The following is a 12,803-nucleotide window of genomic DNA, read 5'->3' on the forward strand; positions in this document are numbered from 1 at the left end:
CAAAGTGGAAGGGAAGCTTTAAATATGATGCCCTAGAAAATTACTCTCTTGAGAGAAATGGAAGAAAGGTAGAACAAATGAAGAATATGTAATAAGATCAAAACAGATTAAAAAAATACCTTCAGCTCCAACTTTGCCAACAGTTTGTTCAGCTGAATAAATTAAATGAAAAACATTTATTAAACACTTGCTATGTTTGTCTGTTTATTTCTCTATTAATATTGTTTAGTTCTGAGAAAGTAAAGCCTCCTACAGTTATTGAGTTACTATTTCTTTGTAAATCAATTAATATTATTTTATGAATTCAGATGGTATGCAATTTTACATATACACATTTAATAATGATACTGTTTCATTGTTTGGAAATTCATGGAACTTGGAATAGACTAAGCAAATGAAAATAGTAGAAATAAGTCTGTGGGAATAGAATAGCATGAATATATTTTAGCGTTGGGTAGGTCCTCTACAGAAAAATTTATGGATTAACATGAGTAATATTTGCATAGATTGAAAAGATATTTAGAGCTTCTTTACTTAACTATTGAGGGAATACCCACATAATAGTTCATGGACTATTGAAGTATTGAAATAGTAAGTAGATTATTGATTATATCTAAAGGAAGAAAAAACATAATTGCACAGATACAATATTGGAGAGCCTAGTATCATCATATTTACATGGATCTTCAATAAATAGGAATTAATATCCTATACAAAAATTGAGTGGAACCATACAAGCAGCATTGCATCTTAAATGGTTTGGTTCTAGTAAGTCAAAAATCTAAAAGCATTGAGAAAGCTCTGACTTGAATGGGTTTAGAAATCTTAATTTGGGTGGCAAATTGGAAAATTGAATTTAATGTCTTTTTTCTAAGAAGAAACTTTTAATACAGTATTGCATTTATCTTTGTGTCTGCCTTTTTATGTCTAAATTATAACATCCCTTTTTTAGGTTATAAAGGACCATTGTCATACAAAGGACCAATGCTATATGTTTTGGGGGAAGAAAAAAGATCTACTTGACATATATATATATATATATATATATATATATATATATATATATATATATATATATTATATATATATATATAGAGAGAGAGAGAGAGAGAGAGAGAGAGAGAGAGAGAGAGAGAGAGAGTTTGTGACTGGTTAGTGACTCATTATTTTCTAGCACTGGAGACCAGGTCTTCTGTTTGTCACTATTAAGTGTGTGTGTGTGTGTGTGTGTGTGTGTGTGTGTGTGTGTGTGTGTGTATACATGGGAGTGGATAGTATCTTTATGGAAACAATGATATGTGTATATGATTATGTAGCTCTATATGTGTATAAGAGAAATAGTAGGAAGCAAAGAGAGAGAATGAGAAAGGGAATGAAGTAGAAGTGTGGTTCAGGACTAGAAAGAAGCTATATGTAGACATCATGATGTTAAGGAACCATAGTAGTAAAATATAATAAAAGGAATATAACTAGTCAGACTATCAACTAAGTTCTCCTAAGTTAGCATTTAGGATACTTCGTTTCCTTCAGTACTCGGTCAAGTATTACCTTTTTCATGAGAACTTTCTTGGTTTCCCTTTACCCACATCCCTCAGTGTCTAGTGCCATAACCAAAAAAAATTACCTTGGATCTGCTTTGCTTGTGTTTTGTATATAGGTATATTATGTGTATTGGTTGGCAAGACTTTTTTTTTTGGTTGCTGAAACTCTTGAAAATGGTTTACTAAGTCATAGAGGTATAGTGATTCTGTACAGCCAGAGAGAACTCATACTACCAAAATTTTGAGTGTTTCAAATATTGAAGTATTATAGAATATAATCTTAGGTAAGATGTGTCAATCATGTAAGATGTGTATGTCCACATAGTTTGTGTAAATGTGGCCCACAGGGAGTCATTTGTAGATATCTTTAAAGTCTTGCTGACCCCTTTTCAAGGGAGACTTTGATTCCTTCCTGAAGGGAAGCAGCAGAAAGGCTGACAAGATTACCTGCTCTGTTCTTTTCTGAGGAGGAAGTATCCATACTGAAATGACACCCATCTTCCCCCTAATTATTGCTTGTCCAGGAGAGCATTTTTTTCCTTTCTTCAAAAGCAACGGAGCCACTGACTTCCTGGGATGCTGTTCATTAAAAGAGGACAGCACCCTAAGTGTATACCTATAGGCCTGAATCCTTCCCATCAAATTCTAGTTACAGAAAAGATCACACACAAATAGTAAACTGAAAGTGAACCCATTTGGCCAAGCAGATAGCAAACATAATTCAGAGAAAGGTCTATACATTAGAATGTGTCAGGAAATGCACAATGAATGAGCTTTTCCAGTGCGACTGAAACAGCCCATGTAAGAAAGGCTCCAAACCCATCCAAAGGGAAATTTCCAAGTCTTTAGGGAGGCAAGTGGGAAGTCAGGGACATGTTGAGGGACTCACTCCTCTACATTGCTGTCACTTCCTGGTCTTTTCTCTCTCTACTGTTCTCTCCCAGGAGAGATTCTGGAGCCATTTGAATTTTTTCCTTTCAAAGTTAAGATGAAGAATATATCTCCTCTCCAAAGCATTTAAAGCAGGCATACAGATAGTCAGTCATCATCATTAGTATCATCATCCTTTCCACCAATATGACATCACAGCAAAGGAGCAGCAAAGAAAACACCTCATGTTTGAAATCTGGGTTACATTTATACTGCCTGGAGAATGGAGTTGATAGTAGAATGGATCTTTTTTGGCTCTAATTCTAATCAGCATCTTGTTTATGATTTTCTTCCCCTTTCAGCTCAGTAGTAAGGAGGCAGACTGCTAGATATATTAAGACTACTGTCACTGCACAGTAGAACCACTGGCTTCTGGAAAGTCAAATTCATATTCACTTCTCATGAGCTGTGATTTAAGTCCTATATCTCCTCCACAATTAATGGTATGTTATTCAAATCCTTGAAAAGAAAAATTCAAAGCAATTTTTATAGTAATTTTAAGTCTCTCTATAACTCATATGGGCAGCTAGTAGCACAGTGGATAGAGTACTGTGCCTGGTGTCAAGAAGATCTGAGTTCAAAATCTAGCCCCAGACACTTAACTAGCTGTGTGACCCTGAAAAATTCACTTAACCCTGTGTGCCTCAGTATCCTCACCTGTAAAATTAGCTGGAGAAGGAAATGGCAAATTACTCCAGTATCTTTGCCAAGAAAACTCCAAAAGAGACCACAAAGAGTCAGACTTCAGTAAACAAACAAACAAACAAACAAACAAAAACCCAAACAACTAAACAACAGTATAACTCATATAATTGTACAAGTTGTGGTTTTCTAGATTTTTTAATTTTTTCTTAAGAAGTTTCACAGACATGGTGAGGAACTGCTTTCAGTTTTGTTCATCTTTGCCATAAGTCTATATTATTGGAACTATAAATATGACTCATTGTGAGCTCTACAAGGTAACATGACAAGTGTGCCATGACAGAATACTTCTTATGGCCTTTGGACACATGGTGAAGCCTACTCAGCTAGCCAAAATTTTTACCCACCTCTCAGAGGAGAACTTGTGATCTACCTTTCTATTTAATCATGAAATAATACAAAGATCCAGAAGGGATTGTGGAAGTCATCTAATCCACTTCCTTCATCTTATTGATGAGGAAACTTATGCCTAGAGAATTAAATGACTTGCCCAAGGTCACATATAATAAGTAAGTGGCAGAGCTGAGATTTAAATTCATGCTCATGAATTCCAGATCTGACACTCTTTCCATGGACAGAAATGTCCATTTGTATATTATTTCATTGGTTTCAGAGTATGTTAACTTGTTGGTCACCAGACAGAGATCTCCCATTTAGAATACAAATATTGTGACTGATCATTTTAGAAAACCTGAAAACAGAGATTTCTAGAATGAATTGCTTTACAATATTGCTGAAGTGAACATTTTGACCATCTTTGTGAATGATACGAATCTCAGTAGTTCAGTCAACTATATGGTAAGCCACATATACCCTTAAGATGGTTAAAACAGGTTGGGTGGGCATTCCTGAATTCCATGCTTACACATACATAATTTCATTCACAATCAAAATTCGTTTGTGGAGTATGTCATATGCTCAAAAGGTAGTCTACACAAAAATCTGATGGCTTGTGATCAAGGCTATCGATGCTATTTACAAATCAGAAATGGGATGCATAAATGCAGGCAGATGGATTCTAACCAATTGTGGTCTGGTAGATAGGTGCAGAAACCTGTATTTGTGAGGGAGAACACATACACACATATGTAGAATCCAACACTCTCTGAGCATTTGTGAAGATTTTAATGCAAAGTACTCTATCTGGGGGTCACAGCAGTTTGATCCAACTGTTGTGTGCCAATCAGTGACCTCCCCGCGTGTGGGCTCTGAAGTTGATGAGAAATGACAATCTTAGCCCAGTCTGTCTTTTCACTAGTCTTATCACCAAGATGGGAGCTGCCGAGCACTCTTATCCCAGTTGCCATTGCATGGAGATTAGACTGTCAAGTAGAGGTCACTGACTTGTGAGTCACGTTTCAATACATACCATATATATGCATATATTTATTCTAGGGGGAAAAAAATCCCTATACATTTTAGGATATGCTACAAAGTCCTGATTCATTCACAGAAGAAAATTAAGAATTGAATTTTAAAAACATTAACTCCATGCAGATGAAGCTCATTGCAGTGAACTCTGCTGAAGATGAAAGAGTTATAAATAGAGTGACAAAATATCTCTAAGGAGTGAGAGCAACTTTTTTGAGCTCTACCACAGAATGAAAAATATAGGGATGGTGCTGAATAATGTGTTACAGTCCAGAGAGTGAATATACTCACATCCCAAACTGATCTTTTTTGACTTTGTCCTAATAATCTGACCTTATTGAGCAGAAGCAAGACTTGACAGCCGTATAAAGCACACAAACAAATGGGGAAATAGTCTCGACTTTTTTCAGATTTAGGATCGTGTTCAAGCTTATGAATCAGATTTTCAGTGTGTGGACATGACAACTCTGGAAAAACTGTAATTTAGGACATATTCTCTTTATCCTTTTATGTAGAATTTCACTTTAATGTAATGCAAATGACAGTAAGAAATACATTCAGTGAATGTTAAAGCCTTCCCATTAAAAATTCTGTATGCATTTTATATTCTAATTCATGTACAGTCAAAAACCCTGATAAAATCACAGTGCTGATTTGACTGCTGCACTTATCGTATTAATGAGGATACTTTGTGCCTTTTGAAAATTGGGATATGGTCCATTATGTGATTGTAAATGATGTGATTGTATCGCATAAATTTGTTATTCAACCCCACCCCTCCCTTCAGTCAGCTTTGTATATAAGAAGAATCATTGGTGAACAAGAAATCAAGCAGGAAAAGCAAAACTCCAAATAAGCCTTTTTTTTCCTTTTGTCTTATTTCTCTGTGTGTGGGGTTTTTTTTTTAGGTGGGGTAAGATGGGGGAATATATATGTATGTATGTGAATATGTATATATACATATGTATATATATGTACATATACATACATGCATTGTGTATCTGTATGGGCACATATCTTTCTCAATATATACACATAAATGTATGTAAATAGAGGAATACATGTATAGATGTATATGTATATAGGGGAGTGAACAATGTGTGCATGTTTATATTCACTTGTATATGCACATATACATGTGTACATATGTATAACTATAACCACATCTACATATATGTACGCTTATACATGTATAAGTGTAGGCACATATCTATATATGTATGCATAAATACGTATACACATATGTACACCCACACACATACATACAAATGTGTGTGTGTGTGTGTGTGTGTGTGTGTGTGTGTATGTGTGTGTGATCTGAAAATTTCCTTGAAAAACTCACCAGGGAATTTACAAACTTGAAACACATGAGTCATGGGGTTCCCTAAGGTATTTATGTAGTTTCCTCCTGAGTGATAACAAAGAAGATCAGATCCATTAGCCTTTTACTTGATCTGTAAATGACTACTCCTTGGAAATATTCACTTCTCCTCTTCTTCAAGAAGTCAAAGGCCTGGGAATTTAAAAATTATTGTTTGACAAGACTTTCTATTTTGTTCTGCATTTGCATTCCTCAAAGTAACACCTTTTCCCCTTTATAATCCATTCATTTCCATAATTAGTGATCTTTTCCTCCTAGGAAGATCTAATGGCTTTTAAGGGCATTGACAGTTGCCTTTGGTCTCCTTTCTTCTCTTATAGCATCTGTTTTGGTAGTATCTGAATTGGTAGGGTGAGATCTCTAACTAACCTAGCAAAGGTCCTAGATCTACTTTTCCCCTTTTGGAGAATCCCTTCTGCTCATCTGCAGAGACAGAATGTTCCCACTTGACATGATAAAAGATCTGTAAAATCCCTGCAGAACTAATTCCAGGACTTAACTCTAGAGGATTTAAAGCGAGCAGAGGCTATTGGCCATCATAGCATGTTAACAGCTCAGTATGCCACTGCCTTGGCATTGCTAACCTCCCCTCTTACCCTGTGATTGCTAGAAAAACCGATCCTGATGTGTTCATCTTCACCATCCAGGTCAACAACCCATGCCTCTGGTTTTCTGTTCCCAAAATATTACTTTCATGTTTGGATTCCTGAACATTTTTTAAAAATTTCTTCATAAAAATTAGCTTCTGTTGTCTTAAACTCTATGGGAGTGACTGCCAGGCCCAATAGACCAGGCACCTATGTGGAGTTATTAGAGTTTGAAATACAAATGCCCAAGTTCTTTGCACCCCCTCACAATCTCACATTTCTGACTCTTGTTCTTGTTCGCCTAGGAACCTGACCTGAAGGCCTTATCAAACTTTTATGTTTTCTCAGTGCCCAGCTGTCTTGGGTGAAATGGCTTGTGTGTGTGTGTGTGTGTGTGTGTGTGTGTGTGTGTGTGTGTGTGTGTGTATGTTTTTAACGGATCTATCTATATATCATGCCATGATATCACAAATGTGATGTATCCCTTCTTCTTCCTCCTTAAAGGAAATGCTTCTGGGTTGGGTTAGATGTGTTTGCATGTGAGAACATTATTATACATTTATTTTTAAATGACCTTTAGGAGCGAGGTAAGGTGCTCAGGTAAGATATATTAAAAGATCAGAGGTGGGTATCCAATGATGGTGGATACATTTTACTTATTTCAAATTCAAGGCCAAAAAGAACTTTATATGATCTTCTGGACAAAGCTTGCTACGTTCTGATCTCTGCAAATCCACTCCATACTGTTCACTGCTCTCCTTATTAATCAGTTCTACAGAGCTGGGCTCTCCTCAGCACTGTTACACACACTGCATTTTTATTCTTCTGATTCTGCCTGGCCTTTTCTATATTTTTGCTTCGTCTTACTTTCAATTACCCACAGCTTGGGCCAGAGAATAGGATACCATCGCTGCCTGCATTTAGGCAACAGCGCATTATGTCATCTTGCTTCATATATTTTACTTCTCTCTCTTTTGGGAGGAAGCTCATTTGAGAAATCTTGGCTCTGCCTTTGGGGAGAAATTATTTACCTTCTTTCATCAGGCTGAAATTTGCCTTCTCAATGCCTTTGTTAATAATAAAAAACCCCACTTATTTACATTTTCTTGGATTCTATTAGTTAGCTCAATTGCCTAATTGTTCCAGTTTTAAGAAACACCAAGTCATTTTCTTGCTCTTCATCATTGTGGGTCTGCTTTATGGTTTCCACAATACCACATTCAAAAGTCTCTTACTTTCTTTCCAAGCTTTTTTTTTTTGTATTTTCCTCTGCAAAACATGTGAAAACCCTATTTGCCTCCCATGCATATGGAAAACATGGTAAATATCACTCTTACAAAACAGCCTAGAGATAGGGGTTAATCAATCAGGACAATATCTACTTCTTTATTTGCTCTCAGTCTTGTGGAGAGGGGAGCATTTTCCAGTCCTTAATTCCAAGGAGGCCACCCTGATTTTTCTTCCCCTTGTCTATTAGAGTATCTTAATAGTTCCTTAGAATGAATTTCCCTATCCAAGATGAATCTCTCTTTTTCTCTCTTGACAGTACTGAGTAAATCAGGGTATAGAATATTACCCTTGCTGCCGACTCTTTTGAGTAGCACTGCGGCCTCCCGATGTTCATATGCCATTCCATGCCCAGCTGTAGATAATAACAGAATTGATTTTACCCTAGGAAAGACAAAGGAACCTCAGGCTGCTTTTTTTGCATCATTTTGTTCTCAGGTTATCTGCACTGAATGGAAAACCCCTGAACTTGAATATTAGCCCAGATTTTTCCTCCTTTATGTCAAGTCCTCTGGAGAGACTTAGCATTAAACTATGGGTGGTTCCTTATTGTTTCCACTATTGTTTCCACCTAGGAGTGTCAAGTTTTTGTTTGAGGCTGGCCTCTTTTATGCACCCTCCATCATGTCCCTGGTCATTTGAGACATTTTGAAACCACGAGGATCATTTTATTTGGATGTAAACAGGAATCCACTAAAGTGGTAGCATGTTATAGATAGAGAGCTGATTTTAAGTCCTACCCCTGATGCATCCTGACTTTGTGACCCTGGTGAAGTCATTCAAGTTCTCTGTGGCTCATGCAACTCTCCAAGACTAGAAGTTGCACAGAAGACACAGGTCTACTTTGGTGGAGGAAGTATCTCCCTGGGAGACCCTCAGATCAAGGAAATAAAAGGTCCATTCCAACAAAAACTAAGAGGAACTGAATGGAGCAGGCAAGATAAAGAGGGTATGGCATAGAGAGAGCAATGGATTGGGAGGCAGATGATATGAATTCAAATCCCCAGCTTTGCTACTGACAACCTTTGTGACTTTGGGCACACTGCTTGACCTCTTTGGGTCTTACTTTCCTTACGAGTAAAATAATTGACCTATAAATTCCATTCTAGTTCTATCTAATGATTCTTAAAAAAGAAAATAATTTGAGAACCTGATGTAAGAGATGTTACATGACTAGATAAGATGAAGTAGTGTGCTTGAGGTGGGTTGTGATTGATAAGATTACCATTGGACCCTGGAGAAATCAAGTTAAAAGAAAAAGAAATAATAAACCACTTCCAGGCATGCAAACCAGGACACTGACAATCTCATATTCAGATATTTCAAGCCACTTCTGACAAAACAGCAAACAAAATTAACAGATTTACTTTCTTGACTCTCAGTTATGATGCTTTTAACCATGTTATCTCATCCATGGCAATGTAGCCTGATGACTTATCCAGAGCATTATGACAAATTCACCTGTGAAGTTTATGACCTTATTTTTCTGTGTGTGATGTTTTTTGAGTTACTGTTTGGATTTCTATTCATTAGTGTGACTGCTTTTTTTTTTCTTCTCTAAGTGGGTGGTAAAAATACTTCCTATTGGTGCTTACTGGTGCTTTTGCGCAGAGGGGCCAGCATGGTGTGGGGAATAGAGGACTAGATTTGGAGTTAGGATGATCTGGATTCCAGTCCTCTTGTGACACTAACTCGCTATGTGATCACAGACAACCTTTTTGCCTCTTTGGGGCTCAGTTTCTTCACCTAATAATATTATAGCAGTCCCTGATCCCAAGGGTTATCATGCAAAGCAGGTTTGCCAATCGTTGTATAAATGTCAGAGATTATTATTTCATACAGTACATATAACAGTCTTAGAGGTATGAACCTATTGAATCAGCCTATAGGAAGTACAGTAAGCCTCTGAGAATCCTGTCTTCCTGCTAGGGTTGAACACAGGCACTTCTAGAGGTGTGCACACATGCTGATTTAAGCAATTAGGTGTTCATCTTGGAAGTTAGTCAAATGCTCTCAAGCACATGCTCACATGGGCATTTCTAAGCATTATTAACTTTGGGTCAGTTTCTCTCATTATATAGCAGGCCATGGGTGTAAGGTTTCTGGGAGACCATCAGAGAGTTCTGTACACACAAGGAAAGAGTACAGGAAAATTTTGTCAGTCCAAAGAATTTGGGCTTTTATATTTAGAAAATCGGCTATAATGCACTCAGGCTATGGCTTAACAGAAATGCTAGTCCTCATTGAGAGATCTAAGCTATTCATGGGGAAATACCTCCTCCTTTCTCCTTTTTTTCTGTTGTATAGGTATGTGTGTGTTTAAGCAGAGCAGCTTGTCTATAGATTTTATTTCATCACAAATCAAAAATTTCTGTAATTTATCTTGAACTTTATAAAATTACACATACAAATTTGGTTTTGATCTATAACTTAGCATAGTTGGCCTTGTTTGTTTGTTTTTTGCAATCTCACTCCTCTCCACATATTCTATAATCACATGACTCTAGCCTATTTGCTATTCCTTGGCTAGATCAGAAAAAAAAAAAGAAAAGAAAAGAATAAAAAATAAAAAAAAAACCACTCCACCATCCTACTCTATGCATATTTACTGGCTGTCCTTCCATAACTGGAACTCCTTTCTTCCTCACCTCTCTCTTGACTGCCCTGGTTTCCTTTAAGATTTGGTTAAAATTCCATCTCCTGCAAAGAACCTTTACCGGTCCTTCTTAATGTTAGTGTCTTCCCTCTGATTTTTTTTCCTCCAATTTATCTTGCATATATTTTGGTAGTATGTAATTGTATGCATGTTGTTTCCCCCATTGGATTGTGAGCTCCTTGAAAGCAAGAGCTAATTTTGCCTTTCTTTGTATCCCCAGTGCATACCATAATGCCTGGCATCTTATTTGTTTATTGTTTTTGCCCTAAAGGATTATGTTTCTCATAAAGTCACAAATGACAAATATAATTCACTTGCTGACCCTGAACAAGTGTGGGCTACAAGAATTGTCAATTAATAAATAAATGAAGTTGCACAGGAATTATATGAAGTATCATTAATCTGATGAAACTTTACTGGGATTCACAAAAGTTCTTGTCTGTCACTGAAACCAAGTGTGTTTATTATCTCTCGCTTCTGATTGCTTCAGATACATAATGCAGGCAACTAAAAAGTTAATGCCATCCCACCAAAATAATTGTCTTTAATTAATATTATTATTGATCACACTATGGAAATCACTGTTGGAGTGATATAAGGATTTCAGGATTTCATGGGAACGCTTTGCAACTTAATTATGTTTCCCTGGGAGAGTATAACATAATTCAATTTATTTTTCCCTTGTGTTTCATCAATCATGATGTGAATAGAAAGGATATCAGAGGTTTGTTTCTATGTGAATTATACCAGAATGGAGACAATCCATTTCAGTAGTGCGTAAACAGAGAAGAGAGAAAACTATGCCCTGTCCACGTGGAAACTAACCCTGACTTAGCTGGGAATTCAGGGGCCAAATTCTGTTGTTGGTTTTAGAGGTCTTGGTGAAACTATATTACAAAAATCTACGGCCTTGGAGGGTTGAGGCCTGGACAGAATTCATTGTGGACAGAATTCAGGTCTATGTGTGGTATTGTGTTTCAGTTGCTACAAAGACAACAATAATAATTGACATTTATAGATCATTTTAAGATTTGTCAAGCACTTTAAATGCATTTTCCCGTTTAAGCCCCACAATAGCCCTGGGAGATAGGTTCTACAGATATTATTTCCATTTGAGGGAACCTGAAGCTCAGAGAGATTAAATGACTTGTCCATGGTCACAAAGGTAGCGAATTCATTAAGAGTAGGACTTGAACCCATTTCTTCTTGATTTCAAATTCCGTACTATGTAAATGGGAGTTACTTAATCCCTCTGGGCCCAAGTTTTCTCACTTATGCACTAAGAGGTTAGAGTAGATCAGAGGTTTGTAACTGGAGTGCATTAGCCATGGGTATCCCCCAGGGTTCAATCTTGGGGCCCCTGCTCTTCTCCCTCTATACTATTTCATTTGGGGATCTTCATAGCTTCCATGGATTCAATTATCATCTCTATGCTGATGATTCTCAAATTTACTCATATAGCCCTAACTGTTCTGCTAACCTCCAATCTCACATATCCAAATGCCTAAAGAATGTTTTGTGGTGGATATTCCTTAAACAGCTTAAAACACAACGTGCCCAAAACTCAATCATTCTTTTATTTCAAACCCTCCCCTCTTCCTAACTTCTTTACTAATGTTGAGTGTATCACCATCCTCCCAGTCACCCAGGCTCCCAACCTAGACATTAGCCTTGACTCCTCACTTTCTCTTAATACGTCCTCCACACATAATCTGTTGCCAAAACCTGTCATTTTGTTCCTTTGTGATGTCTCTGAAATATGTCCCCTTTTCTCCTTTGGCATTGCCACCACCCCTGGTGCAAGGCTTCATCAACTCCGATCTGAATGAACTACTGTAGTGGCCTTCTGCTTGTTTCCCTGCCACAAGTCTCTCCTCACTCCAGTCCATCTTCTACTCAGCTGTCAAAGTGATCATCCTAAGACTTAGGTCTTACATCACCCCCCCAGTCAATAAATCCTATGGGCTCCGTCTCACGTCCAGCATCAAATCTAAAATTCTGTTTAGCATTCAAAGTCCTTCCCACTATGGCCTGCCGTCCATCTTTCTAGTCTTCTTACCCCTTCTGTCTTCTTCCCCCGCAGTGTACTTGGTGATCCAGTGACATAGCTAGCTCTTCTTGCTGTTTCTCAACCCAGACTGTTCTACTAAATCTGGACATTTTCCCTGCCTGTCTCCCATGTCAGGAACGTTCTCTCCCTTCGTCTCTGCCTCTTGGCTCTCCTGACTTCCTTCAAGTCCCAGCCAAATTCCAATCATCTCAAATAAGCTTTTCCTAATCCCCTTTAGAGCTAGTGCCCTTCCTCAGTTGATTATCTCCAACGTACACTGTATGTAGCTCATTGGTAC

The sequence above is a fragment of the Phascolarctos cinereus genome, unplaced genomic scaffold (genome assembly GCF_003287225.1).
Source record: "Phascolarctos cinereus isolate Bilbo 61053 unplaced genomic scaffold, phaCin_HiC Scaffold_2;HRSCAF=192, whole genome shotgun sequence".
NCBI classification, from domain to species: domain Eukaryota; kingdom Metazoa; phylum Chordata; class Mammalia; order Diprotodontia; family Phascolarctidae; genus Phascolarctos; species Phascolarctos cinereus.